Source organism: Prionailurus bengalensis, chromosome A3 (assembly GCF_016509475.1).
Source record: "Prionailurus bengalensis isolate Pbe53 chromosome A3, Fcat_Pben_1.1_paternal_pri, whole genome shotgun sequence".
Lineage (NCBI taxonomy): Eukaryota > Metazoa > Chordata > Mammalia > Carnivora > Felidae > Prionailurus > Prionailurus bengalensis.
The window spans coordinates 38,161,206-38,187,840 of NC_057354.1; positions in this window are offsets into that span (position 1 = coordinate 38,161,206).

Sequence of the window (26,635 nt, forward strand, 5' to 3'; positions counted from 1 at the left end):
GCTCAGGTCATGATATCGCGGTTTGTGGGTTTGAGCCCTGCTTTGGGCTCTGTGCTGATGGCTTGGAGCCTGGAGCCTGCTTCGGATTGTGTGTGTGTGTGTGTGTGTGTGTGTGTGTGTGTGTCTGCCCGTCCTCCTCTCATGCTCTGTCTCTCTCTGTTTCTCAGAAATAAGTAAATGTTAAAAAAATTTTTTTTGATGGATAAATCAGAAAGAAACCACTTTAATCTACTGATCAAGGTGAGCAGCACAAGTAATAAGCCAACTTCACATTATGTACTCCCCGATAAAATGGACTGAGAAGGACATCACTTCATTCCTAAAATGCAAAACCTCAGCCAAACCCAAACTGAGGAATATTTTGCAAAATAACTGACAAGTACTCTTCAAAAGTGTCAAAGTCATGAAAGACAAGGAAAGACTGAAGAACTGTGATAGTTAGAGGAGACTGAGGAGACAAAAACTAAATGAAATGTGGAATCCTGGACTGGATCCTGCTACAGAACAAAAGGCAGTCATGCAAAAAAAATGGTGGAATTTGGATAAACTCTTTGCTTACTAGTATTAATTTCCTGGTTTTGACCATTGCACTATAGTTGTATGTGGTGATAATATAAGCCCAGTAAGGGGTATGTGGAAACTTTCTATACTATCTCAGCAACTTTTGTATAAGTCTACAGTTAGTTCAAATTAAAAAGTTAAAGAAAGATACACAATGATATGTTGCTTCTTACACTTCTGTGGGTTCCCTAAGTGATTCTTCTGTCTTACCTGAGCTCACAGATGTAAGGATTGGTTGAGTTGGCTGGGCATCTCTTTTCATGTGATCTTTCATCCTGGGATTATTCCCATCATGGTGGTCTCAGAGTGGTTTCAAGAGGGTGAAAACATAAGCCATAAGCTTCCAAATGCCTGCCCTTGGCAATTGTGCATCATTTCTACCTCATTCTGTTGGCCAAAGCAAGTCCTGGGGCCAGACCAGATTCAAGACTTCCTGTTGAGAGGAGTGGCAGAGTCACATTATAAAGGGTTGGAGAGGTGGTGCATGGGTGGCTCAGTCGGTTAAGCGACTAACACGGTTCTCACGGTTCCAGCCCTGCATCAGGCTCTGTGTTGACAGCTTAGAGCCTGGAACCTGCTTCAGATTCTGTGTCTCCTTCTCTCTCTGACCCACCCCCTGATCATGCTCTCTCTCTCTCTTTCCCTCTCTCTCAAAAATAAATAAACATTTTTTAAAACTTTTAGGGATTCCTGGGTGGCTCAGTTGGTTAAACAGCCGGCCCTTCGTTTTGGCTCAGGTCATGATCTTGTGGTTTCATGAGTTTGAGCCCAGAGACGAACAGGCTCTGCGCTGACAGCTGAGAACCTGCTTGGGATTCTTGGTCTCCCTCTCTCTCTGCCCCTCCCTAGCTCACACTGTCTCTGTCTCGCTCAAAATAAATAAACTTAAAAAATTTTTTGTTTAATTAAAAAAAAATAATTGTGGACTTGGGGAGGCATAATTCATTGAGGAAATTATTGTAAAAATCTATTAGGAGCCACATTGGGTAATGCCAGGATACTGCAAGGGACTGAAGACCACAGGCAGGACACCTACATCCCCTCTACAGTTACATCTGTCTTGTTGCAATCCCTGGGGAGTGTGGACCATCTGTCACCCTGAGTCACTTTTTTGTGATGCAAAAATTCTCATGGAATAAAATATAATCCCCTATTATACATCTCTCTATGGGGAGTATATTGCATATGTGTATATATGTAAGTATGTGTGGAGGTATCTTTGTGTATTTAGGTTTGTTTTATTTTATAGAAGCAAACTTGATTTTCTCATTATTTGTTAAATTCTATACCCCAAACTTAAATTCTCTAATAATTTCAACACAGATGGTTTCTGTATGTGTGTAACAATAAGGGCTGGGGGTCAGGGGACAGTGAGTGAGACGTTCACTATTACTTTATAGTATTCACTATATATAATTCAGAGAGGGGATTACTGAGATTTCACCAAAAATTATACATTTAAGTGGTCCTGACTCTCTTTTCTTCTCTAGGATTTTGTTGTGTTATAATCACAAAAAGTTTCACTTTAAGTAAAATCAAGTGAAAAATAAAATCAACTAGTAACTTAACAAGAAAACAGACACCAATAATTTTCTATAGAGCAAGGAGGAAATTGATAAAAATTGGAAGGAGAACTCATTATCTGTGTTCAGGGTAATCAGAGTTGAGAAAAATTTCTGCGATTGGTTAATTGACAAGGGTGAATAATATGTCTCACAGATAGAATTGTTATTTGTGATTTGATACTTAAAAGTGTATTACATCCAGGACTTCCAATTATAGGACTTCATAAAAAGTAGAATCAATATACACTTCATTTTAATTGAATTTGGTGTTCAACTAAAAAACAAAAGTGAATTCTCACAAAAGATCTGAATTCTTAGTCTGTCTGAGCCCAATAATGAGGCTACTACATTTTCTCTATTTACCATATGTGTGGATATCACTTAAAAGTAAGCCATATTTGCTCTTATTTCCATGCAAATGGAACAGCAGTTTCTAGTTTGGTCTGACTCCCCAAAAGTTAATCTGTCAGGAATTTCACATGCCTGTGGCCTGCCTCATCTGTCTTTCAGACAGTGATAAAAAATGGAGTCACAGACAACCAGTGGTGTCCCAGCCAGGTTTGTGCTCTTAATTACTTTGAAACTTTAAAATCAAGGTAACCTTTCAAGGAAGGATCTCTCATTTTAAAAGACGTGAATATTTTTCCTAGATACTACACTTCATTTATATCCTTAGACTAAAAAACTGAAACTCTTTGGTACAGGAAATGAGAAAAGCCTTCTGCTTTATTCCAGGAGTTGGAGGATGCAGATAGTGCCATTTCTGCTAATCTAATGTCGTGAAAGATTACAATGTAAACCAGTTTGATAAAATAAAATTCTTGATATGTAGGTGTATAGATTCCAATATTATATTATAATACAAATATTATATAAATGTTAATTATATATAATATTAAATATATATTAATTATAATTACATATGATATTAAATATATATTTAAATACAACACTTCTACTAAACAATATGACTATGTAAAAGCTAAAGTTTGATGTGTTTACTGAATATAGTTGGTGCTCAATAAAAGTTTTAATTGGCTTGAGTACATAAAAGTGCCATTGCACAGTTCTTTCCTATACAGATATTTGGGTTATCTATTGTATAAAATTATGCATTTGTTTTCCATAAGATGGCCTTGCTAAACATAGATTTTGAAATTTTGACTCTTTTCTATAAAGTTAAGCTTTTAAGACTTGTAATATCCTCTTCTTTAGGTCAGTCCCTGAAATGAGACTTTTGGGGCTAAGACTTCATGGGACATCTTTTCCCTTGCGTTGAAATAAGGTTGCATGCAGTTGACCTGTGGATAATAGTTGTTCTAGGTGCAGGATAATCACCTGGTTGCTGGAGAGAGATAGAGACAAAATAGAATACAGGATTCCTGATCTCCAGAAATTTACATGTTAATGGGAACAGCCAATACTAACAACATAGAGGGAAAAATTGCACAAGTCAAATATACTAACAAGTGCATATTAATAAAGCTGTGAAAAAATCAAAATATATAAACTCTGAATTGAAATGCACATACACACACATATACACATTAGGGGAAGCTAACTGATGTAAAAGAAAGGAAGGAAGGAAGGAAGGAAGGAAGGAAGGAAGGAAGGAAGGGAAGAGAGAATCTCAGTGGTGTTACACACTAATAGTTTCTTTCTTCCTTAGGTCATAGAGGGTTTGCTCTGTGCAGTCAGTCATGGATGCAGGCTCTTGTGATCTTTTGGTTCTATTCCTCTCTGGATTTTTAAGACCTAACTACTCACTTGGATAATTAGGAAATAGACATGGAAGATTGTGGAGGGTGTTTTCCACATGCTTATTTGCAAATAGCATACATCATTTCCACCCATATTCTGTTGGCCAGAACTAAGTTGCAGTGCCAACATAGCCTCCAGTGATCCTTGCCCCCTGATATTCACACCTTGTGTGGTCCCCTCTCATATTGCTACACCAGAAATGATGGTATGAGTTCCAAGATTATATTATAAAGGATTTCTGCTTCCATCTTGAGCTTGCTCTCTCTTTGATAATTCACTCTGTGGAAAACAAATTGCCATGTTTTGAGCAGCCTAATAGGGAGAATTCCATGTTGGGAAACTTCTAGCCAACACCCAGCAAAGAACCTACTACCACCATGTGAGTGAGCTTGGAAAGAGATGGTCTAATACCAGTTCAGCCTTGAGATATTTGTAGCCCCAGTTGGCAGCTTGACTATAACCTCTTGAGAAACCGTGAGCCAGAACTACCCAGCTAAGCCATTCTTGGATTCCTGACCCTCAGAAACTGTGTTAGATAACAACTGTATGATGATTTAAGCTGCTAAAGTTTGGGGTAATTTATAAAATAGCAATAGATAACTAATATGCATTATCTCACTTACCTGGGAAATGATGTCATGCTGAGTGTCCATAAGGAAAGAGTGGCATTTAGTGTCCATACAGCTGTCTATCACACTCAGTATCCACCTTGTGCGGGAGTCAGGATGAATGAGACATAATACCTTCCCCTGACTTACTCCAGTGAACAAAACAACCAGAGGCCTTGTCCAAATTCTCCACATGCTCTTAACCTTTTCTCTGCAGACCATGAAAATGGCCTTCACAGAGAATGCCAGAGGAAATGGTGCCTTGAGTTCTGGGGTACTCCCAGATCTGTCTCATTTCTTCATGGGCCACCAGAGGAGACTCTGATCTTCTCCAGGGCAATCTAGGAGGCCTAGACAAGACTGGAAGAAATAATTTGTACTAAAAAGCTTTCAACAGGTCCTTCCAAGCCAAAGAAAACACATAAATAGGTCCAGGGACCCAGAACATGTTATCATCAGGCCTGAAATTCCCCCAATGTGTTACTCAAAGGAAGAATGGATTACATTGTGTACAGGCCTTTTATTGGATGTCATATCTATCTAATAGAGTAAAATATATTCATATGGTCAAAGGGAAAACTCTGGTGTGAATAATTTTAAGTTACTTACTTTGCAAGCATGCTATCTGTAGTCTTCCTTGTAGTTTAAAACATGTTATAATTCCCCCACATACTTTCTTCAAATAATGCAAATTTTATATACTAGATCATGAAATTATTAAAATCATTTTTGGTGTCCCTAACTGCCTATTTTTTTTGTTTTGGTTCTGTCATTTGACCCTAAATTAATGCAATCCATAGTTCTGTTGAGGACCTAATTTCAATATTTTACATCTTAGTAGGAACTGAATGTACTATATAGAATATATAGAACGTACTATACCTTTAAGAATGTACTATATAGAAAGGTTTGCCTTTGAGTGGGTGTTTAAAATTGTTGCATTTTGGGGCACCTGGGTGGCTCAGTCAATTAAGCAGCCACTTCAGCTTAGGGTCATTACTCATGGTTCGTGGGTTCAAGCTCCACATTGGGCTCTGTGCTGATAGCTCAGAGCCTGGAGCCTGCTTCAGATTCGGTGTCTCCCTCTCTCTCTACCACTTCCCCACTCATACTTTGACTCTCTCTCTCTCTTAAAAATAAATAAACATTAAAAATAAATAAGTAAGTAAGTAAGTAAATAAATAAATAAATAAAATGAATTTGTTGCATTTTACTCAAGATGTTGTGGTGGACACTGTTGCTGTCCTATCTATTTCCCATTTACCAGGCAAGGGTTCCTACCTCCTTTGAGCATTGAATTTTAATGACTCTCAACTGTCCCTTTCTCCAGATAACTGCCTTCAGCTGACAAGAGCCCTTTTTCCTGGAAGACTATAACTTCCCATCCCAGGAGTGGCCAAATCCAATTATTGACTGATACAAGGATGCAAACTTGCCTCCTTTGACTCAAGAAGGTATAACTCTGTGACTCCAGAACTCTCTATGGAATCAGAGTTAGGCTAGGTTTTAATTGAACCACTTCCTTGTCCAACTTGTTCTCCCTTCTCATCTTGCTCCTTCCTACTCCAAATAGGCCTCACCTTCAATTACTGACTTGCATAAGAATCTCCCACCCTTCTCCTGCTTCCAGAGAACTTGGCCTAGGATTAGGGTTTAAAATTTATTGAAAAGAAAAGCTGAGAAAAATAAAGAGAAATAGGCTTTTCTGGCCTCTGGAAACCATAACAAAACCAGATTCCTACTGTGTCTAACTATTAAATAGGCTTTGAATACTGAGGTAATTGTCATCATTTACCTTTAAGAAAAATCAACAAAAAGCAAAATTATTCCCAACAAACACTGTGGGTCTCCCTTTCCAGTGGCAGGACCAGTCTTTGACCAAATAAGATGATTGTCAAGTGTAAATGACAGGGAATTTAGAGTAAAAAGTACTATGCTTACCACTCTCTTTGTATGACCTGCCTGGGGATTTTTACCTCATTGAGCCTGTTTCCATTTCTATAAAAATGGAGATAAAAATGTTCTTACCTACATTTTATTAGGGAGGCAAAAAAAATAATATAGGTGAGTTGTTGTATGTGTATTTCTATTTTTACATCAAAAGTTGAATAATAGTAATAGGTTTTTCCTTTTGCCATTAGGGATTTTTATTTTCCTGGTGGCATTTCTGGAGTTTCACATTTTATTCATTTTGTTGTGGAGGTTTCCTTCAGTGGGAGGAATTAAGACTGTCTTGAATTATAGGAAAGGTTTTATAGACAAAGCATGACTAAAATTTAAAGTGACTTAAAAAAATATTTCTACCAGAAAAAAATTCATACCAGACCTTTACCATACAAATGCATATTTTTCTCTTGGAGAACTATACACATATTCAAGTGGGTTGATCTTTGATATCTTTGAAATGTTCAACTTTCAGAGTGGAAGTTTTGGCTATGGACTGATCATTCAACAAACATTTATTGAGAGACTACTATGTGCCTGGAGCTGTACTAGGCACTAGGCACAAAATAAAACATCAAATATCTTTATTTTTTAATGAATGCTCATCTTTTGGAGTGAATTTGACCAAAGTCACCAAGCCTCACCAGAGAATATTTAATCAAGTTGAAGAAGGTTGGGACTACATGAGAGCAATTATGCTTTGTATCAAAAATAAGTTTATGATTGGAATACAGTTAAACTGATTTTTCCAATGGGGCTGGTATATTTAATCCAAAGTAAATTCTAGACTAAAGAAAACTAATTATTGAATACCAGTATGTTCCAATCATAATACCTTCCAAACATCATTCTGGGAAATTCTTTCAAAGGAATTCAAAGGAAATTCATTCAAAGGAAATTCTTTCTTTCGTCTATACTTACCAATGAAACTCAGTGATTTTTGCAAGACCACATTGCTAGAATGTGGCAGAAGCAAATACAATTTCAAATCCCTTTGATGTCTAAGTCAAAGACCATGTCCTTGCAGTTATAACAGTTGCATATCCTTAGGAGTTTCAAATGTTTTGTGGACAATGGCAATAAAATTAGAATATTTCCACTTAGGAGCAATAAAACTTATGGGACCGGTTAAGTTTAGAATTATTTTCCAAAGATTACCAGTCTTCTTGATAAGTGCATCTTGTATGTCTGTGCAGTAAGAAGACCAGTTTCTGTTCCTGGGTTGCCTTGGTGACTCAGTGGATTAAGCATCTGTCTCTTGATTTCAGCTCAGGTTGTGATCTTGTGGTCGTGAGATCTAGACCCATGTTGAGCTTTGCACTGAGCATGGAGCCTGCTTAAGATTCTCTCTTTCCATCCCGCTCTGCCCCTCCCTCGTTAGTGCTCACTTTCTCTCTCTCTCTCTCAAAATAAACATTAAAAAAGGAAGACCAATTTCTATTCTAATAAAAAGCAAATTTAAACAAAGATGACGAGATGAGATTTATAATGGATTACTCAGTGAGAATCATTAACCAGTACCTCCAAGGTCTTAGGATCACAAACCCTAAAGCACCTCAAATCTGGGATTGTTTGCCACTTTAGTGATTTGACTTTTAGTAACTGACAATTGCCAAATACCTGCCCCAAAGTGACACTGCCCTATAAATTCTAGTTGTTAAAACTCAGAATTTTCTAACAAAAGCACAGAATCTCCAAGCAGGTAATATGTGCCTTTGGTCTTTCAAAGCATTGTCATTACTAATATCCAGTCAGCCAGCCCCTATGCCATATCTTGCTTCTCTTACTATAATATTAAGGCTCAGGAATCATGCTGTGTAGGTTGACAGATCATATTGCTAGAGAAATATGCAGATGACTTGGCTGAAACACCTTTAATTGGCAGGACCTTTACAGACACAAAGCATTCAGTCAGCTAAATAATATTAGGATTAGACTTTGCCTTTCATTGAAGCATCTTCCTATAGAAAATGAGTTTCATTGATCATTTTTGTCAAAGTCAGGGACAGCCATTTTGTCAACCAGACACATTTATTTAATAAGCAACCCAATGTTGCTTTGTAATCCCAGGAACACATAAAAGCATTTTCTCTAAGTACCCCCTCCTGCTTCCCTCACCTCTGTATTGTTACACCATCCTTGTAGCCAACTCTTGGAGTTAGAGGGTTTTCAGATAGAAAGTAGCACACCACTGGAGCTGAGGACAGGATTGGTACACATCATGATGTTGGGCCCAAAGCAATTAATCTGCAAACATCCACTGAGCGGATTACATCAGCAAACTCTTTCCTCAGCTCTGAGGGTGATATGAAAAAGAATGCCACATACCTACACAGCCAAGGATTTTAGAATCTAACTAGGGAGAAAACAACAATAACCACTACTAATTATGATTTCACTACTGAAATTCTCACGTTTAATCCTTCCAGTAAAACTCAGAAGCAAAATTACTAGGTGTCTTTTATAGATGAGGTTTACAGAAGGTAGGGAATTTGCTCACATCACCCAGTTTGTAAGCAGTGAATGCAGGATATGAACCCAGCTTTGCCCATCCACAAATCTTAATTTTTATCCATTCAACTAGAGTTTTACTACAAATTCAAGAAAATTAAAAAAAATTTAATGTAGGGGCGCCTGGGTGGGTCAGTCAGTTGAGCGTCCAACTTCGGCTCAGGTCATGATCTCATGGTTCATGAATTCGAGCCCCACATCGGGCTCTGTGCTGACAGCTTGGGGCCTGGAGTCTGCTTTGGATTCTGTGTGTGCCTCTCTCTCTGCTCCTCCCCTGCTCACACTCTGTCTCTCTCTCAAAAATGAATAAAGATTAAAAAAATTAAAATTTAATGTAGAAAAAGAAACATTATTAAAGATATAAATATCGATACAGTACTACAGCAGAAAAAAATGGACTTGACCAGTGTCGAATATGTGGGGAAGTAGTGAGGACAGCTGGAGTTTGGGGAAATGTCTGAGCTGGTGTTGGAGGAGGTCATGGACGTGACTGCTGGTTGATCTCCAAGCTGGACCTGGGCAATTGGAGGCTCCGTACTCCCTCCCATGTCCTTGGAATGTATGCTCTGTCCACATGGGAGCTGTTTTCAAGGACACAGCCTTGAGAGAACAATGTGTTATTGAGGCTATCTGGATGGTATACATGACCCCGTTAAGGCCTCTATATAATCTTTTAAGATTCTTTTCAGTTTCATTTTCGACCCAGTTCTTTATTCAATAAAGTTATGGCTTAGATAATGGAACTCACAACTCTACAAGGTTAAGCTGGATCTTATTCTCTCCTGGGTGCCAAGCTTTGTGCCAAATCCCCCACAAACACCATCCCAGTATACTTTGTCAGTAGCCCATTATCTTTATTTTCCAAATAAGGAATATAAAGAATGGGACATGTATTAAGCCCTCAGAAGATTAAGAGTTTACTTCCAAAGTTTCTTTCCCTGACACATCATAAGTCTTGTCTCAGAAATGAGCTGGAAAAACCTTGTTCATAGTGCCAGAGACAGAGAACATGCTCACTGGTCAGATTCACCTAGGAGGCGGTTCTCATCCTGCTCCACACACTTCATTTTCTAGAAAAAGACTTGATCATACTCTTCTAATGTGATAGTGGTCAGGCCATGTGTTGGTTTGGAGAAACAGAGCAATGACAAATCTTGCTATATTTTGTTTCTCTCCCCTTCCAATTCCCCTTGTTCTATTTATTATGGTGAGAGTTGACAAAATTTCTCACTCTTATGCTTTCATGAGCTCCTGTAGAGCCTCCCAACACTTGTGAGTTTCTTGGGGTCAGAGACTATGTCTTCATAACTTGTATTCCCCCTGTCTTCACATATCCTCCTTCTCATATCTGGCACTTATTCTGTATGCCACAGATATCTGGTAAAGTGAGCTTGATTCTATAAAGCTTCCCCTACCTGATTTGAGTGCTTAAAGTTACTTAACACGGGACAAGGACATTCATTTTATGGTAAAAGATAAAGCTTCAAAGAAGTGGTTGATCACAAAGTCAGGATATTTTTACCCTCAAGAGGAAGGAGAGAGGTCCCACTGGCAAGGGACACACAGGAGGCTTTTGAGGTGCCAGCCACATTTTATTTCTTTATTTGTGCTGCAGATACATAAATGTTCAATTACTAACTATTCCTGAAATTTTCACTCTTCTGAATGCTTGATAGATTTCATGATGCATAACATGTATGTATAAAAGTGCATGCAACACACAGAAAATTGCTTGCATAATTGAAGATAAATTATAAACCAAACACGTATGTAACCACCCAACTACTTGTGTTTCACCAAGCTAAAATTAAAAAATTAAAAACTACTTAAATTAAAATGCCCCGAGGTAAAGTAATAACCTGACTTGAATTTCCATGTCAATGCACATGATGCTTTCTTGTGAGTGCAAGGAAGGGAAGAACACTCCAGAGATGGAAAAGGGGCATCTATACTGAGACTGAAGGAGGACACAAAGCAGTTGTTGGTAGACAGGTTTGGGAAGCAGATATTCTGTTCATATGAGACATGGAGAGGCATGTTCCCCTCTCAGAGAGATGGCTGCTGTATCCTCACAGTGGAAAAAAGAGAAACAGAAAGCAAATTTGGGGGAAGGAGGAAATGATGTTGGATGAAGGTGTTGTTGGTAGGCCTGCTGATTATAGTGCAAAATTATAGATCTTTCAGGTTAAGATTAAGATGCTGGATTAAGGCTCTAGACCTACTTAAATAAAGGAAAAGTCAGGAAGCTAAATCTTGGCAAGTGTCCCACAAGAATCATGGCTATATTGATCATCTTGAAAGGTTACTACATTTATAAATCAAACATGATTTATCACCATGGATTGGAGGACTGTTGATTGGTGTTACAAAATGACATCGATTAACTATGGTGGCTTGACATTTGTCTCTTTGTTCTTCTGTATGAATTATTTTATGTGACAGGCTATGATTGTGAAGCTCTGAGCTTTGGAATGAACCAAGGTAACAACTGTTCTGCAGTAATAAAATGTCCACCCCCATTTGCTGAATGAACCCTTCCTGGAAAGTGACACTCCTAAATGGGATGGCACTTCATTTGGAAAGCTAATGGTTAAGCACTTTTCCCCAGTAGACCAAGACGCATGATTGGAGTTATTATTATCCCCTATATAGAATTTGTTCCATGTTCCCATGTTTAAATTCAGAAGACCAATAGAATGGAAACATAGAATTAACCTGATTGCAGCAGAAAACATTCTGAAGTGAAAACCTCTCATTCTCTTGGTCTGTCTTAATAGGGAATCAAATGTGATTTGTGTTGTGTGGAGATGATTACTGATGGGTAATTATTCTAAAATATCTCTTTTCAAATCCTTTGCATGGCAATCAAGGAAGAATGTGAGAGGTTAGGCATTACATTACCAGAGTTATCAGCAGCATATAATTTCTTAATTATGCATAAAAGCGAGTAGCGAATACCTACTGAAGAAGTTACTAAATTTTCTTTGTGAAATGAAGTTTGGAGTACACTGGGGCCTGTGAGCCTTATTAGAGAATATGTGGTTTGAAAGACATGAGCAAAGATTCTTCTATCTAATAGCTGTGTCACTGAACCTCAGTTTTGTTATCTCTATAGTGGGATTAATGAGAATAAGATATAAGAAACTTTCTTCTCAGGGTTGAAGTGTGAGTTACATTAAGTAATACCACAAGCTGCTTATGGTGATGTCTGGCATATAATACAAGATACTCAACAAATGGTAGCTGTTCTAATGGCTGTTATTTTCACCATCAGGGTTAATAGTCTTATAATTCCTTATACTACCATCTTTGATCAAAGCCAGACCTGATTCAGGTAGAATTAAATTTAAATGAGATGAATGGCACTTGGATATTTCCTTTTGGAATTAAATTATGCACACGAAGGTGAACATTATTATGGGCCATTAAAGCAAGCCCTTTGAAGATTGCTGTAGGAGAGAGGGTCTGTCACAACCTTTGCCTAAGAGGGCCTCTTAGGAAGGCCTGGCCTAAATTGTTTCTTCAGTTTTCCTTAGGGTGGCATGTGCTATGTGAGGGTCCCAGCCACCTTAAAATCAATTAACATATTTACTTATAATTCTAATCCTGCATCCTCTAATTTTGGGGGAAAATTATGTACATTTTTGATCTATTATGAAGGCTTGTCAAGAACAGATGAAGTGTGAATTGTTTCTATTTGTGTTCATTTCTTGTCAAAGTAAAAGGAGTACTTTATCACTCGACATCCTTCCTTAATTGTTCCCACATAACCAGGCGGTGTTTTGGAGACCTTATGCTCTCAGTGGCATGGGTCTTCAGCTTTTATGATCAGTGACAAGACAAGAGCAATTTATCTACACAGTCTCATTGCTATGTTTGATTGGTGGTGGGGGGTGGGAATCTAATAATAAAAAAAGATCTTTTGTACAAGGAGAATGACACAAGGATAAAACAATAGAATCTCTACTCACTCCCACCACAGAAAGCTGCATGGAAACTACTGGGGACAAATTGGAACCTATCAGCTTTTCTGCCTTCAAAGTGTGAGGGTCTATAGTCTCTATGGGAAACCCCCCAGCGTTTGATGTCTACCAAGTCATTGTAAAGGGCCACCATTGGTGATTTGCAAAAATAACCACACCATCTCTCCTCCACTGGAATAATACCTTCATATCTCAGAGCAGCTTGTCATGAACTGCGGCTCTAAGGAAGAAAAAAGGGAGCAAATCTGAGAACGAGATGAGAGAGTCATCGACAGCTAAACTGATGATTAATTAAAGATTTCTTATGGAAAAATAGTTGAACCCTGAAGGACTGTCTGCGTCTTGATTTTTGACAACCAGAAAGTCATTCTTCGTAAGGAACATAGTTTCAGATTGTATGTCATTCTGAAAACCTATTAAATATTAATTAATTTAATTAATGTTAGAAAAAAGAATTGAGCGTTTAGCAACATGTAAGAAAAAAACGAGGCTTAGAAAATTGGATGTCAACCAGTTCAATTAAATGCATTACGGGATAGATATTTTATATAAATATAAATTAACAAGGGCATTGTTTAGAAACACTGTACTCTAATACCAATTATCAGGAAAATTAGCTCGTGAGGGATGACAACTTATTGGTACATTTATGCCTTCGGGGTGGAGAGAGAATTTACATTTCACCTTGTACTCTATCTGTACATTGCAATTATGACTTAGATCAGAAAGTGGTGTTTTGGTGATTTCAAACATATATACTGGATGAGGAAGACTTTGGGAAGTAAACTATTACTGTACATTTGTTGCATCCTAAATTTCTGCAGTCCTCCTATGCTGGCAGAAAGGAAGTAGGTTTGGATTTAGATGCCAAATACAACTTATTCTCAAAGGGGAAGTTCAAATCCTTTGAGAAAGTTTGATCACATTTTTTTTAGTAGTGTTGGGAAAGCCATCTGTTTTTTATTCCAGATGCAGGAATCTGAGACATTTTTTTTTCTTTCAATTTTCTCACGTTTCAACATCATCTTGTGTAGGTCAAGGTCAAAATAAAGGGCAAAGTAATTCTCTGTATCTATTGCAACTCTGCAAATCGAAGGTAGTTAGAAATGCATTGTTTTTGGGTGTTACAAAAGAATTGCATCATAGATACCCACTTCCATATCCACTGAGAAAGAAAGCCGAATATGTGAGTCTTTGGTTCAAAATGAGTGGGTGCAATAACCCCAGCTCCCCTAGTTTAATGTCTCTCTTTCTTTTCTATGTCAAATCAAGCAGGATTGCAAAAGTTCATCATTTCAACTTTTTTCAAGGTCCCTGGAGCTGTGAGTAGTCAGCAAGTACCAGCCACTTTTGGAGATGTTAAGTTGGCTTTGTCCAATAGATTTTTGTCAAGAACAGATTCCTCCTCTGTGAGACATTCATAACATTCATAATACAATCACTCAACAAAGACTGATTCACAATAATAAGTGCAGGTTGCTGTTCCACTTCAAACAGTTCACATGTGTGGCCATGATTCCTCAAAAGTCTTAGAAGAGTATTCATGGCTTTGAATGTGATCTTGTAGTAGGGCACTTGTGTGGATAATGGTACTTTATATGCCTGTTCATTTAGCAAAGAGTTTATGCTCTTGCTTTTACAGCAGTGATGTGATTACATTGTACTGTTCTCTGACATGGACAGTGCCTGCAGAGTGGCCTAGGTGAATGCCCAGAGAAACTTCACTTCTCACTTGCAGTCCACCACTTGTTTCTTCCATGACTTTCCCCTTTCTTTTTTCTCTTCTTCCTCTTGGCTATAGTGGATCCACTTTCCATCTTTCCACATCTCCTAAACTTGATGTGAGTTCTCATTTCTCAAGTGGCCCCATTAGTAATCCAGAGTGGTAGGTAGCTCTGGTGAGGGCAGCAAAGGAGAGGAGGGGGAGAAGAAGTTACGGTAGAAAGCATGCAGCCCTTGATGTGCACAGAGCTGGGTCAGATTGTAGCCCTTGGTGCTTATGGCCTGCACAACCTTAGACCACTATCTTGATTGGCAGGTGTCTCCATTGCCTTCTACTATCGTCAGGATATGAGGCTAATAATAGCTTCCTCACTATACATTGCAAAAGATATAAGAACTGTGAAAACTCAAAGCAATCAGTGTTTGACTTAGTGAATGTACTTACTTTACCTCCACTTTGTTCCTTTTTCTTCTTTCTCCTGCCATGGTGTCACCCTGTTGGCAGCCTCAGGATTGGATCCAAGAAACAACATCACATTCCCTGCTCTACTCAGAAAACAGGTCACCCTGTTGTTAGTGAAAGCATAACCCTTTATACCCCTCTGATATCTGTTTTCTCAGTGGCTCTTAGGAGGAGAAGTAAGAGAAAAGGAGTTGGGAAATAGAAAGGACTCATGGCTCCTGGTTTATTTTTCCAATGTGAAAAGTTAATGGTTTGCACATTAGAAATTGCCAGTTGTTTCAATGACCACACCAACAATAACAAAACCTTTAATAATACTATTATAATTGCTTACATCAATTGCCACTACTGTGTTTAGAATGTCTTATTTTGAAAATTTTGTGAGCAATTACTTTGTGCCAGACACTCTACTCAGCACCTCATAGAGAGGCAGAGCTGAATTATGGGTCCAAGTCCTCCCTAAAAGCCTTCCTCTCTGGTGAGTTTTCTTTCTCCTTCACCATTATTCCCTCCACTGTTGACATATGAAAACTGAAGCCGAGCTGAGGAAGACAGGGATCAGAAGGGAAGCTGATAATGTTTTTATTGCTCCACAAGGAGGAATAACCCTGATCAGACCCATACATGGTGAGCCTGATGGGGAGGTAGGTGGAGCTGTGTCCCTCAGAAGGAAAGAACCAGCACTGGGAGCTGACCAGCCAGAACAGAGTCCCAGACACTGCTCCCAGCCTGAGGTTCCCCACTCACTCTCAGGTGTCCCCTCTGTGATATTCCAAGCCAAGGTTACCATCAGTGGCCTAGAACATGCAGCATCCTTGGGCCTGGCATGTGGCTGAGGACAATGTGAAGCTAGAACCCTAGGTGATTTCATCCCAAAGGTCCCAGAGGGGTAGTGAATAGTTCAGTTCACTGATGTGGTTAGTACCCCAGGAGTCTAGTGAGTATTGTCTGTGAAAAAAAGTATAGATTTTCAAACAGGAAACTTTTGAGGCCTTTTGAAATATGACATTTGAGAGCTGCTTGTGTCCTTTCTATTTGTTTTCTTTGGGAAAGAAAAAATATGATATTTTTACTTATATAATTTGATGCTATAAAAGGAGAAACAGACATTGAAATCTCTAATTTTTCTGCCAGTCCAGGGGCCCTTGTAAGTAGCAGTTATTAACCATTTTCAGTATCAAGCATATAAGCTAGGGCTACAGTTGCATTGGTTGTGATACTGTAGAGCAAGGTTTTCAAACTTTGGTGTGGATCAGAATCTCCCAAGGAACTTGTTGAAATAGATTCTTGGGTTTTACTCCTAGAGAGAGTGATGTGTGGGTCTAAGGTGAAACCTAAGACTCTTCATTTTTAGCAAGCCGCAGGTGATGCTGATGTTGCTGGCACTTGGACTACAGCCTCAAGTAATATCATAAAACGCTCCTGCAGTCAGCAGTTTTCATCTTCACTTTGTTCTGGGAGATTCTTTTCTGAGTTACACCATATTGTTTGGGCAGAGAAACCCACCAGGTGGCACTTTGTACCCACCATCCAAACCCTTCAGAACTCAGTCACACTTTCTGGCAGTTCTTAGATATCTGTTATTCTTAGAGCCCTAAGCCATTATGACCTGAGGGGCAGGTGCTCCTGGACACCCTGAACAGGCTTACCCTACAACACAAAGTAAGAAAGAAAGGAGTTGTGTCTGGAATACCAAATCATGAAAGTGGTTAGACGTCTATAGGGCACAAAAGTATCAAATTACAGGCCTACTTGGTCTCACCTAACATAATTTCGTTCTGGTTTACAAGGTTCCTCATGTGTGCTGTTGGAAGAGAGACAAGACATGGCTAAATTAAAACTGTATATGATACAGAAATCTTTCAGATCTGGCTTGAAATTCAGTCATACCCTAACTGATTCACAGCCCCATTCTGGTCCTGGCTCTGGCAGATTGCTAAACCTATTGACGCATTTATGGACCACGGATGGGGAGAGGTAAGGCAGAATGGATATGGAGGTCAGATGAGCTTTGAGAAAGTACTCTAAGTTCTCTGTTTCCTCATCTAAAAAAGAGCATATCAATGATATATACCTAAGAGAGTTCTTGTAAGATTGCATGTAAGCATATTTAAAAGCAGTCAGCATGAGGGGTGCCTAGGTGGCTCAGTCAGTTAAGCGTCTGAATTCAGCTCAGGTCATGATCTCATGGTCTCTGTGATGACAGCTCAGAACGTGGATCCTGCTTCGGATTCTGTGTTTCTCTCTTTCTCTACCCCTCCCCTGCTCATGCTCTGTCTCTCTCTGTCTTTCAATAATAAATAAATGTTAAAAAAAAAAGTTTATAAAGAAAGCAGTCAGCATGAAATCTAGAATAGAGTAACAATTAATATTAGTGTTATTTTCTTATTTTTCTTAGTGTCTCTTGCCTATTAATCAGGAGAACATAAAGGCTGAAGAAAGAAAGGAAATACTAGGTTCTCAGAAGTTCCAAATGGTTGGTCTTCTGGCATGTAATTAAATTAGATTTATTCTATTTTTTTAATTTTTTAATGTTTATTTATACTTGAGAAGGAGAGAGAGGGGTGGCGGGCATGAGCTCGGGAGGGGCAGAGAGAGACAGAATCTGAAGTAGGCTCCAGGCTTTGAGCTGTCAGCACAGAGTCTGATGTGGGGCTCAAACTCACAAGCCATGAGATCATGACCTGAGCTGAAGTTGGACACTTAACTGACTGAGCCACCCAGGTGCCCTGATTTATTCTATTTTTTTTTTAAGTTTAGTGGAACTCAAGGACTTGCCTAGAGACCTAAAGACCATTGGTGACAGAAAATCTATAAGATGACCTCATGTTTTAAAAGTAGAAGACACATCTTGTGTATTGAAGATTTTTAACAGGTGGAATATGGATGGATATTCATATAAAGCCTTTACTATTTGACAGTGGGCCATAGTAGTTCCTAAAAATTCATATTAAGGTACAAGTTACATATAACTGGATGGTAATGCAGGATACGGAAGGAGAATGGAACAGGGGCTGGGTTTGAATTTCATCTCTGCCCCAACCAGCCTTGTGACCTTGCAGAAGTCACTGAGTCTCTTCATAACATGCACGTGTGTGTTACACACACTCCATACAACTGCTTTCCAAAAACAGCCAAAGTGTCTTTTAGCTCATAAATGTCATGCTTTGTTTAAAATCATCAAGGCTGGGATGCCTGGGTGGCTCAGTCGGTTAAGCAGCCAACTTTGGTTCAGGTCATGATCTCGCAGCTCATGAATTGGAACCCTGCGTTGGGCTCTGTGCTGACAGCTCAGAGCCAGGAGACTACTTCAGATTCTGTGTCTCTGTCTCTCTCTGCTCCTCCCCCACTTGTACTCTGTCTGTCTCTCTCTCAAAAATAAATATTCATTTTTTTTTATCATCAAGTCTATACTTTGGATGCTAAATATTCCCATGCAGAGGAGCATTTGAAAGACAAAATCTGGGCAGTTAAATCTGGGGTGCTGATCTCTGGGACTGTGGGCAGCAGCTCTGAAGACAGAATTTTCCTGAAAATTTCCACTTCTTGCCTGATTCCTAGGCTGCCCTGCTCACAGCAGGACATTAGGAGGAGGGTGGGCCACTAGCTTCTCCCGGAAGGAGATCTCCAACATATATTAGCTTCATGAAACTGGGACTATATCTGTCTGGCCACTGTCCTATTTCAACTTTTGGCACAGTGCCTGCCATGTAGTAGGAATTCAATCAATATTTGTAGGCTGTATAAGAAAATGGATGAATGGCAATTCAGGTGATCCAGCCTCAAGAAGATTGTCCCAGAGAGCCTATACAAATCAAATTGTGAAAATTTCTACCTTTCCTGATTTAATGGAGACACAGCCCCAATTTCTGCCAGTGCCTGAAGGATAATTACAATAATAATTCATGTCTCTATGTGGAAATAAGGTATAACATTCATACTTTCCTAAGGTATATTATCACTCATGCTTCACTTTGGAAAGATTGATACAGAAAATTAGCAGCTCTACCACAAGGCTAATGAGAAATATAGGCAAAGCATCTGAAACAATGGAAAATAAGAAATTTTTTCCATCATGATCAGTTAAAGATGTATAGTAGAAGTGGAGCCACACTCCACATCAAGCAACACATATTCCTACACGTTATTCAAAATGTTTTTCCCTCTATTTATTAATTCAATTACTTTGCCTTTAAAAAATAGACTTTGAGTGAAAATTATGTGCATGATATTATGATAAATAGTATAGTGATAGATAATATATAAAATATTTTCTACCTACAAGAACTGCAATGTGAGTTGGGGACATGGACCCATGCTTACAAATCTATACATGGAGGGTCTGCTGGTGCCCATACTAAGTAGGAAGAGGCCTAATAACTATGATGTCTAAAATGTTCAGGTGAATAGCGAAGATCTAGGATGGTGGGTGGTGGAAAACTTGGAGGTAGAAAAGCCTACTGTAATGAAGAGATCAAAGTTGAAGTAGGACATATATGGATATCGTGGGGTCAAGTCAGTCCCAGAACCATGACGTGGAGGGGATCAAAAATCATCTACAGTTGGGGCTCCTGGGTGGCTTAGTTGGTTCAGCCTCCGACTTCAGCTCAGGTCATGATCTCACGGTCTGTGGGTTCAAGCCCTGCATCAGGCACTGTGCTGACAGCTGGAGCCTGCTTTGGATTCTGTGTGCTTTCTTTCTCTGACCCTCCCTTGCTCATGCTCTCTCTCTCTCTCTTTCTGTCTCTCTCTCTTTAAAAAATATATAAGCATTTAAAAAATATATAAGCATTTAAAAAATTTAAAAAAATCATCCACAGAGGAGCACCTGGGTGGTTTAGTCGGTTGGGTGTCCAGCTCTTAATTTCAGCTCAGGTCATGATCTCATGGGTTTGTGAGTTCAAGTCCTGCATCAGGCCCTGTGCTGATAGTGCAGAGCCTGTTTGAGATTTTCTCTCTCCCTCCCTCTCTCTCTGCCCCGACCCCACCTGCACTGTCTCTGTCTCTCTCAAAAATAAATAAATAAACTTAAAAAAAAATCTACAGAGGTGTGGCCTTCACAGTAGGTAGACTAAAAGCATTAGTTTTGGAGTCTAGAGATGTACAGTGGAAATCCAGCTCTGCCAATTACCAGACAAGTAACCTTGCGCCAAATTTATAGGCCTCAGTTTTCCAATCTGTAAAAGAGGTTTACAGGTATTCACCTCAGATCTTGAGGAGAACCAATATGGTAACATACAAAGCAAGAAGCCCTTTGTCAGCACACAGGGTGTAGAGCAAATCTTATCATGCCAATGCATGATTGAAGCTTACAAACGGAAGCTAGAATGAAAGCACGGTGGGAAGTCTGCAGGTTTGGCTGAGCTGTTTGGTTGAACCATTTTTGACAATGTTGAGTCAATAAGCTTACCCATATCCCAGACTTCTGTAAGATAATCAGGAAGCCAAATAATTCTAACATCCATTCTTGCCTTCTTTCATTGCATGCATTTAGCTTCCATTTGCATCGTTAACCTGCTAAGTGTACAAAACTGAATCAGGTAATGCAGCTCTTATTATTTATATGTTCGGACCAATTCATTTTGCCTGATTATGTTGAGGAAAATAAGCAAATAAGTGCCAAATTTCCACTTAGTTTGGTAGAAACAGGCTGTGAATAAGGATACATCTTGGAAGAGGGGTATTGTTAAAGGATGAAAAGATTTCTAGGAGAAGAGGCAGGGGGTCTCTTGGGTTGTCCTATTCTTGGAGAATTTCCATCATGCACAATTGGAAAAATGTGTACATCTGTCTATGTTTCCTATTTAAGTCACTCTACTATTATCTGCAAGCTCCCTGGATTCAGCCTGCCTTCTGTTTTCTAAATGACTTCTGCACCTGGCTCACACTTTTCTTTACCATCTAAGAGTAATGACAACAACATCTACTGATCGAGGCATTTTAATTTATAGTTTATAAAGTATTTATTCATTTGAGTCCCCTAAGAATCATGAAAGATTGGCATTGTTGTTTTCACTTTAGAAGTGAGGAAAGAGATTTAGTAGAGACAGGGGAAAATGGGGAAGGAAGAGAATATAAATCAAGGCTGGAAAGAGGAGGGTACTCTCTTGGAAATGAAGGACACCATGGCAAGTCAGACAGCCCAATAGAAGGCTGTGTCTCAGTGACCATCAATTGTATAGTAGGCTCTGAGCTTGGAGTTTGCTCCTTCTTTCTTGACAGCCACAATCAAAGCTCAGAGTGTTCATGCAAGTTTCACTTGGCTGGAAAATGGCTGAGTTTTGGGTCCTACAACATGTCATCTCCCTCTCCCACTATACCTGGAAACTTGGTTCCTTGGAGCGTACCCCTCGTTGTTTAACCCAAGGCCATCTTCTTCAAGGCATAATCTTGGATGTAAGAGGGGCAAGGGGATATGGTAGTAATCAGAAAAAATATTGATTGTAGAAGCACATTTATACAAAGAAGAAGAACAACAGTAAGGAGAGATGATGAGAGGGGGAAAAAAAGCCAGGCACTGGTCAGATGATAATCCATGATAATTCATTGCTGCTCAAATGCATATCCTGAAATAAATGTGATGTACTCTCTAGTCCTTAATAACTCTGTCCATCCACATGGACTCTTTTCTTTCTTCTGATATCTTCAAAATGTTTAGAAACAAATTATTCTCCTATAAACACCAAGGACAGATGGATTCCAGGAAGCTACTGACTGAGCATGGTATAAAGCACATCAGTAGTAACCTGATGCTACCACTCCTTCATTGCCTGTAGTAATCTTCACAGCATATATTTATATTTAAACTCCTGTTTCTCACTCAGAATTTTTAATGGTAATGAGCATCCTGTCCCTCTGAATCCTCACTTCATCTCCATCCTCTTTTGTCTTCTAGTTGAAAAGAGAAATCTTTGGACACATAGGAGAACTGGTCTGTAGATCTTTATAGCATAATTGGTTTATGTATTCATATCTTTCTTTGTCTGCACAGGCCACCATAACAGAATACCAGAGACTGAGTTGCTTTGGCTTAAATAACAGAAATTTATTTTCTCACATTCCTAGAGGCTCAAAGTCCAAGATCAAGATGCCAACAGGGATGGTTTCTACTGAGACCTCTCTTACTAGGTTGCAGAGGACCTTCTTCTCATCATGTTTTCTCATGGCCTTTCCACTGTGGAGAGAGCACTGTCTGGTGTCTTTTCCTCTTCCTATAAGGAGATCAGTTATATAGAATTAGGGCCCCACAGTTATACCTCATTTAACTTTAATTGCCTCCTGAAAGACCCTATCTTCAAATATAGTCAACATTGAAGGTTAGGGCTTCAACATACGATTTGGAGGGAGGGGCACAATTCAGTCTATAACAATATCTGAAGACAAAAACATGACCCGTGGGCAATCTTCCCTGAATATTCCATCTCAAAGCATCCTGACACAAATGGTCCTTTACCTTTCTCCCATCCCACCATCCTTCCCTTCCCATTCTTAGCTTCTTGCCGAATTCCATTTCCTCCTCCAAGATCGCTACCATGCTTTTTGAATCTGAAATAGCCCAGAGGTAACTGTTACCCTGTGGCTACCAAGGAAGCCATCTTAGAGTGAAGGGAGGAAGGCTTGGCCATTTGAGTAGGAAACACAGGAGCTTTAAAGCTCTCTGGATTGGAGGCTTCAATATTTATCCTCCTTCTTATTCATTATGAAAAAAAAATGAGAGAGACAAGATGAGGTCATTGGGTATTTGATGAGATTTGGTAGAAAATGGAGGGATTTGAGTGGATGGTAATAGGAGTATTACCTAAAAGTGTGAGGAGGGCTCCATGGTCCAGAGACCAGAATCTAGCTGGGCATCAGATTGGACAACAGCACTCTTCCTCTGAAGGGGTAAAGAAGCCGGATGAGCAGGAACAGTTTTTCTGGGGAAGAGAAAAGGGAGTCCTAGTGCTGAGTGTAACCAGGGGCTCAGTCAAGAGCAACAGTGTCCCAATAATTAACTGCAAACATTGGCAGCTGTTACAGTTTGCTTTTATGAACCTTGAATCATCCCAAGTCCAGATACTGTCTTTGAGGACTCACATAGCATCTGATGTGTGGCCTCTGGTTTCTAGCTGACACTGCAGTTTGATGACGAGTGTAGAGAAATTACAGGACAGAACATTTTTAGTCTCTCTATGCCGAAATGGATTACTGACTCCCCCACACTGAGTTCCCTTTCTTCATTGAAATTTGGAGTGATAAACAAAAATATTGGCTTCAAACAATGAATGGAGAAAATTGGGAGATAAGATGTAGTCTTCATTCATCCCTGTGTTCCTGTCCCAGTTCTACCACATTACAGTATTTAGGATGCCTTGGAATCCTTCTTAAAATGTCAGCATTTATTATTTAACATCTTTTCTAAAATGCATGACTCTATTTTTGGGCAAATAATGAAATCTCTGATCATTTATGTACACATAGAGGCCCGGAATCAATCCTTCTGAAAGCCCATTCTTGTATATTACTGTGACAATAAATAGAAGAAATGCAGGATTTAGGCTGCAGGTGCATGCCCAGTCAGGCACAGTGTTTTGTTTTGTTCTGCTTTTCTACAGAATTCTTTATATAGCTTTATTTTATTATTCACTTGGGATTTCTTTTCTTTTTTTAAGTTTATTGTTATTTTTTTTTTTGAGAGAGAGAGAGGGAGGGAGAGAGAGAGAGAGCGCGCGCACAAGCACGAATCGGGGAGGGGCAGAGAGAGAAGGATAGAGAATTCCAAGCAGGCTTTGCACTGTCAGCATGGACCTTATGCAGGGCTCAAACACATGAAGTGTGAGATCATGACCTGAGCCCAAATCAAGAGTTGGTCACTTAACCCACTAAGCCACCCAGGTGCCCAGGGATTTGTTTTATTTTATTTTATTTATTTATTTATTTTTTTAATCTTTCCATTTCTTTCTTTACTTTTTATATATGAAATTTATTGTCAAATTGGTTTCCATACAACACCCAGTGCTCATCCCAAAAGGTGCCCTCCTCAATACCCATCACCTACCCTCTCCTCCCTCCCACTCCCCTTCAACCCTCAGTTTGTTCTCAGTTTTTAACAGTCTCTTATGCTTTGGCTGTCTCCCACTCTAACCTCTTTTTTTTTTCCTTCCCCTCCCCCATGGGTTCCTGTTAAGTTTCTCAGGATCCACATAAGAGTGAAACCATATGGTATCTGTATTTCTCTGTATGGCTTATTTCACTAAGCATCACACTCTCCAGTTTCATCCACGTTGCTACAAAAGGCCATATTTCATTTTTTCTCATTGCCACGTAGTACTCCATTGTGTATATAAACCACAATTTCTTTATCCATTCATCAGTTGATGGACATTTAGGCTCTTTCCATAATTTGGCTATTGTTGAGAGTGCTGCTATGAACATTGGGGTACAAGTGACCCTATGCATCAGTACTCCTGTATCCCTTGGATAAATTCCTAGCAGTGCTATTGCTGGCTCATAGGGTAGGTCTATTTTTAATTTTCTGAGGAACCTCCACACTGCTTTCCAGAGCGGCTGCACCAGTTTGCATTCCCACCAACAGTGCAAGAGGGTTCCCGTTTCTCCACATCCTCTCCAGCATCTATAGTCTCCGGATTTGTTCATTTTGGCCACTCTGAGTGGCGTGAGGTGATACCTGAGTGTGGTTTTGATTTGTATTTCCCTGATGAGGAGCGACGCTGAACATCTTTTCATGTGCCTGTTGGCCATCCAGATGTCTTCTTTAGAGAAGTGTCTATTCATGTTTTCTGCCCATTTCTTCACTGGGTTATTTGTTTTTCAGGTGTGGAGTTTGGTGAGCTCTTTATAGATTTTGGATACTAGCCCTTTGTCTGATATGTCATTTGCAAATATCTTTTCCCATTCAGTTGGTTGCCTTTTAGTTTTGTTGGTTGTTTCCTTTGCTGTGCAGAAGCTTTTTATCTTCATAAGGTCCCAGTAATTCACTTTTGCTTTTAATTCCCTTGCCTTTGGGGATGTGTCGAGTAAGAGATTGCTACGGCTGAGGTCAGAGAGGTCTTTTCCTGCTTTCTCCTCTAAGGTTTTGATGGTTTCCTGTCTCACATTCAGGTCCTTTATCCATTTTGAGTTTATTTTTGTGAATGGTGTGAGAAAGTGGTCTAGTTTCAACCTTCTGCATGTTGCTGTCCAGTTCTCCCAGCACCATTTGTTAAAGAGACTGTCTTTTTTCCATTGGATGTTCTTTCCTGCTTTGTCAAAGATGAGTTGGCCATACGTTTGTGGGTCTAGTTCTGGGGTTTCTATTCTATTCCATTGGTCTATGTGTCTGTTTTTGTGCCAATACCATGCTGTCTTGGTGATGACAGCTTTGTAGTAGAGGCTAAAGTCTGGGATTGTGATGCCTCCTGCTTTGGTCTTCTTCTTCAAAATTCCTTTGGCTATTCGGGGCCTTTTGTGGTTCCATATGAATTTTAGGATTGCTTGTTCTAGTTTCGAGAAGAATGCTGGTGCAATTTTGATTGGGATTGCATTGAATGTGTAGATAGCTTTGGGTAATATTGACATTTTGACAATATTTATTCTTCCAATCCATGAGCAGGGAATGTCTTTCCATTTCTTTAAATCTTCTTCAATTACCTTCATAAGCTTTCTATAGTTTTCAGCATACAGATCCTTTACATCTTTGGTTAGATTTATTCCTAGGTATTTTATGCTTCTTGGTGCAATTGTGAATGGGATCAGTTTCTTTGTCTTTCTGTTGCTTCATTGTTAGTGTATAAGAATGCAACTGATTTCTGTACATTGATTTTGTATCCTGCAACTTTGCTGACTTCATGGATCAGTTCTAGCAGACTTTTGGTGGAGTCTATCGGATTTTCCATGTATAATATCATGTCATCTGCAAAAAGCAAAAGCTTAACTTCATCTTTGCCAATTTTGATGCCTTTGATTTCCTTTTGTTGTCTGATTGCTGATGCTAGAACTTCCAGCACTATGTTAAACAGCAGCGGTGAGAGTGGGCATCCCTGTCGTGTTCCTGATCTCAGGGGAAAAGCTCTCAGTTTTTCCCCATTGAGGACGATGTTAGCTGTGGGCTTTTCATAAATGGCTTTTATGATGTTTAAGTATGTTCCTTCTATCCCGACTTTCTCAAGGGTTTTTATTAAGAAAGGGTGCTGGATTTTGTCAAAGGCCTTTTCTGCATCGATTGACAGGATCATATGGTTCTTCTCTTTTTTTTTGTTAATGTGATGTATCACGTTGATTGATTTGCGAATGTTGAACCAGCCCTGCATCCCAGGAATGAATCCCACTTGATCATGGTGAATAATTCTTTTTATATGCCATTGAATTCGAGTTGCTAGTATCTTATTGAGAATTTTTGCATCCATATTCATCAGGGATATTGGCCTGTAGTTCTCTTTTTTTACTGGGTCTCTGTCTGGTTTAGGAATCAAAGTAATACTGGCTTCATAGAATGAGTCTGGAAGTTTTCCTTCCCTTTCTATTTCTTGGAATAGCTTG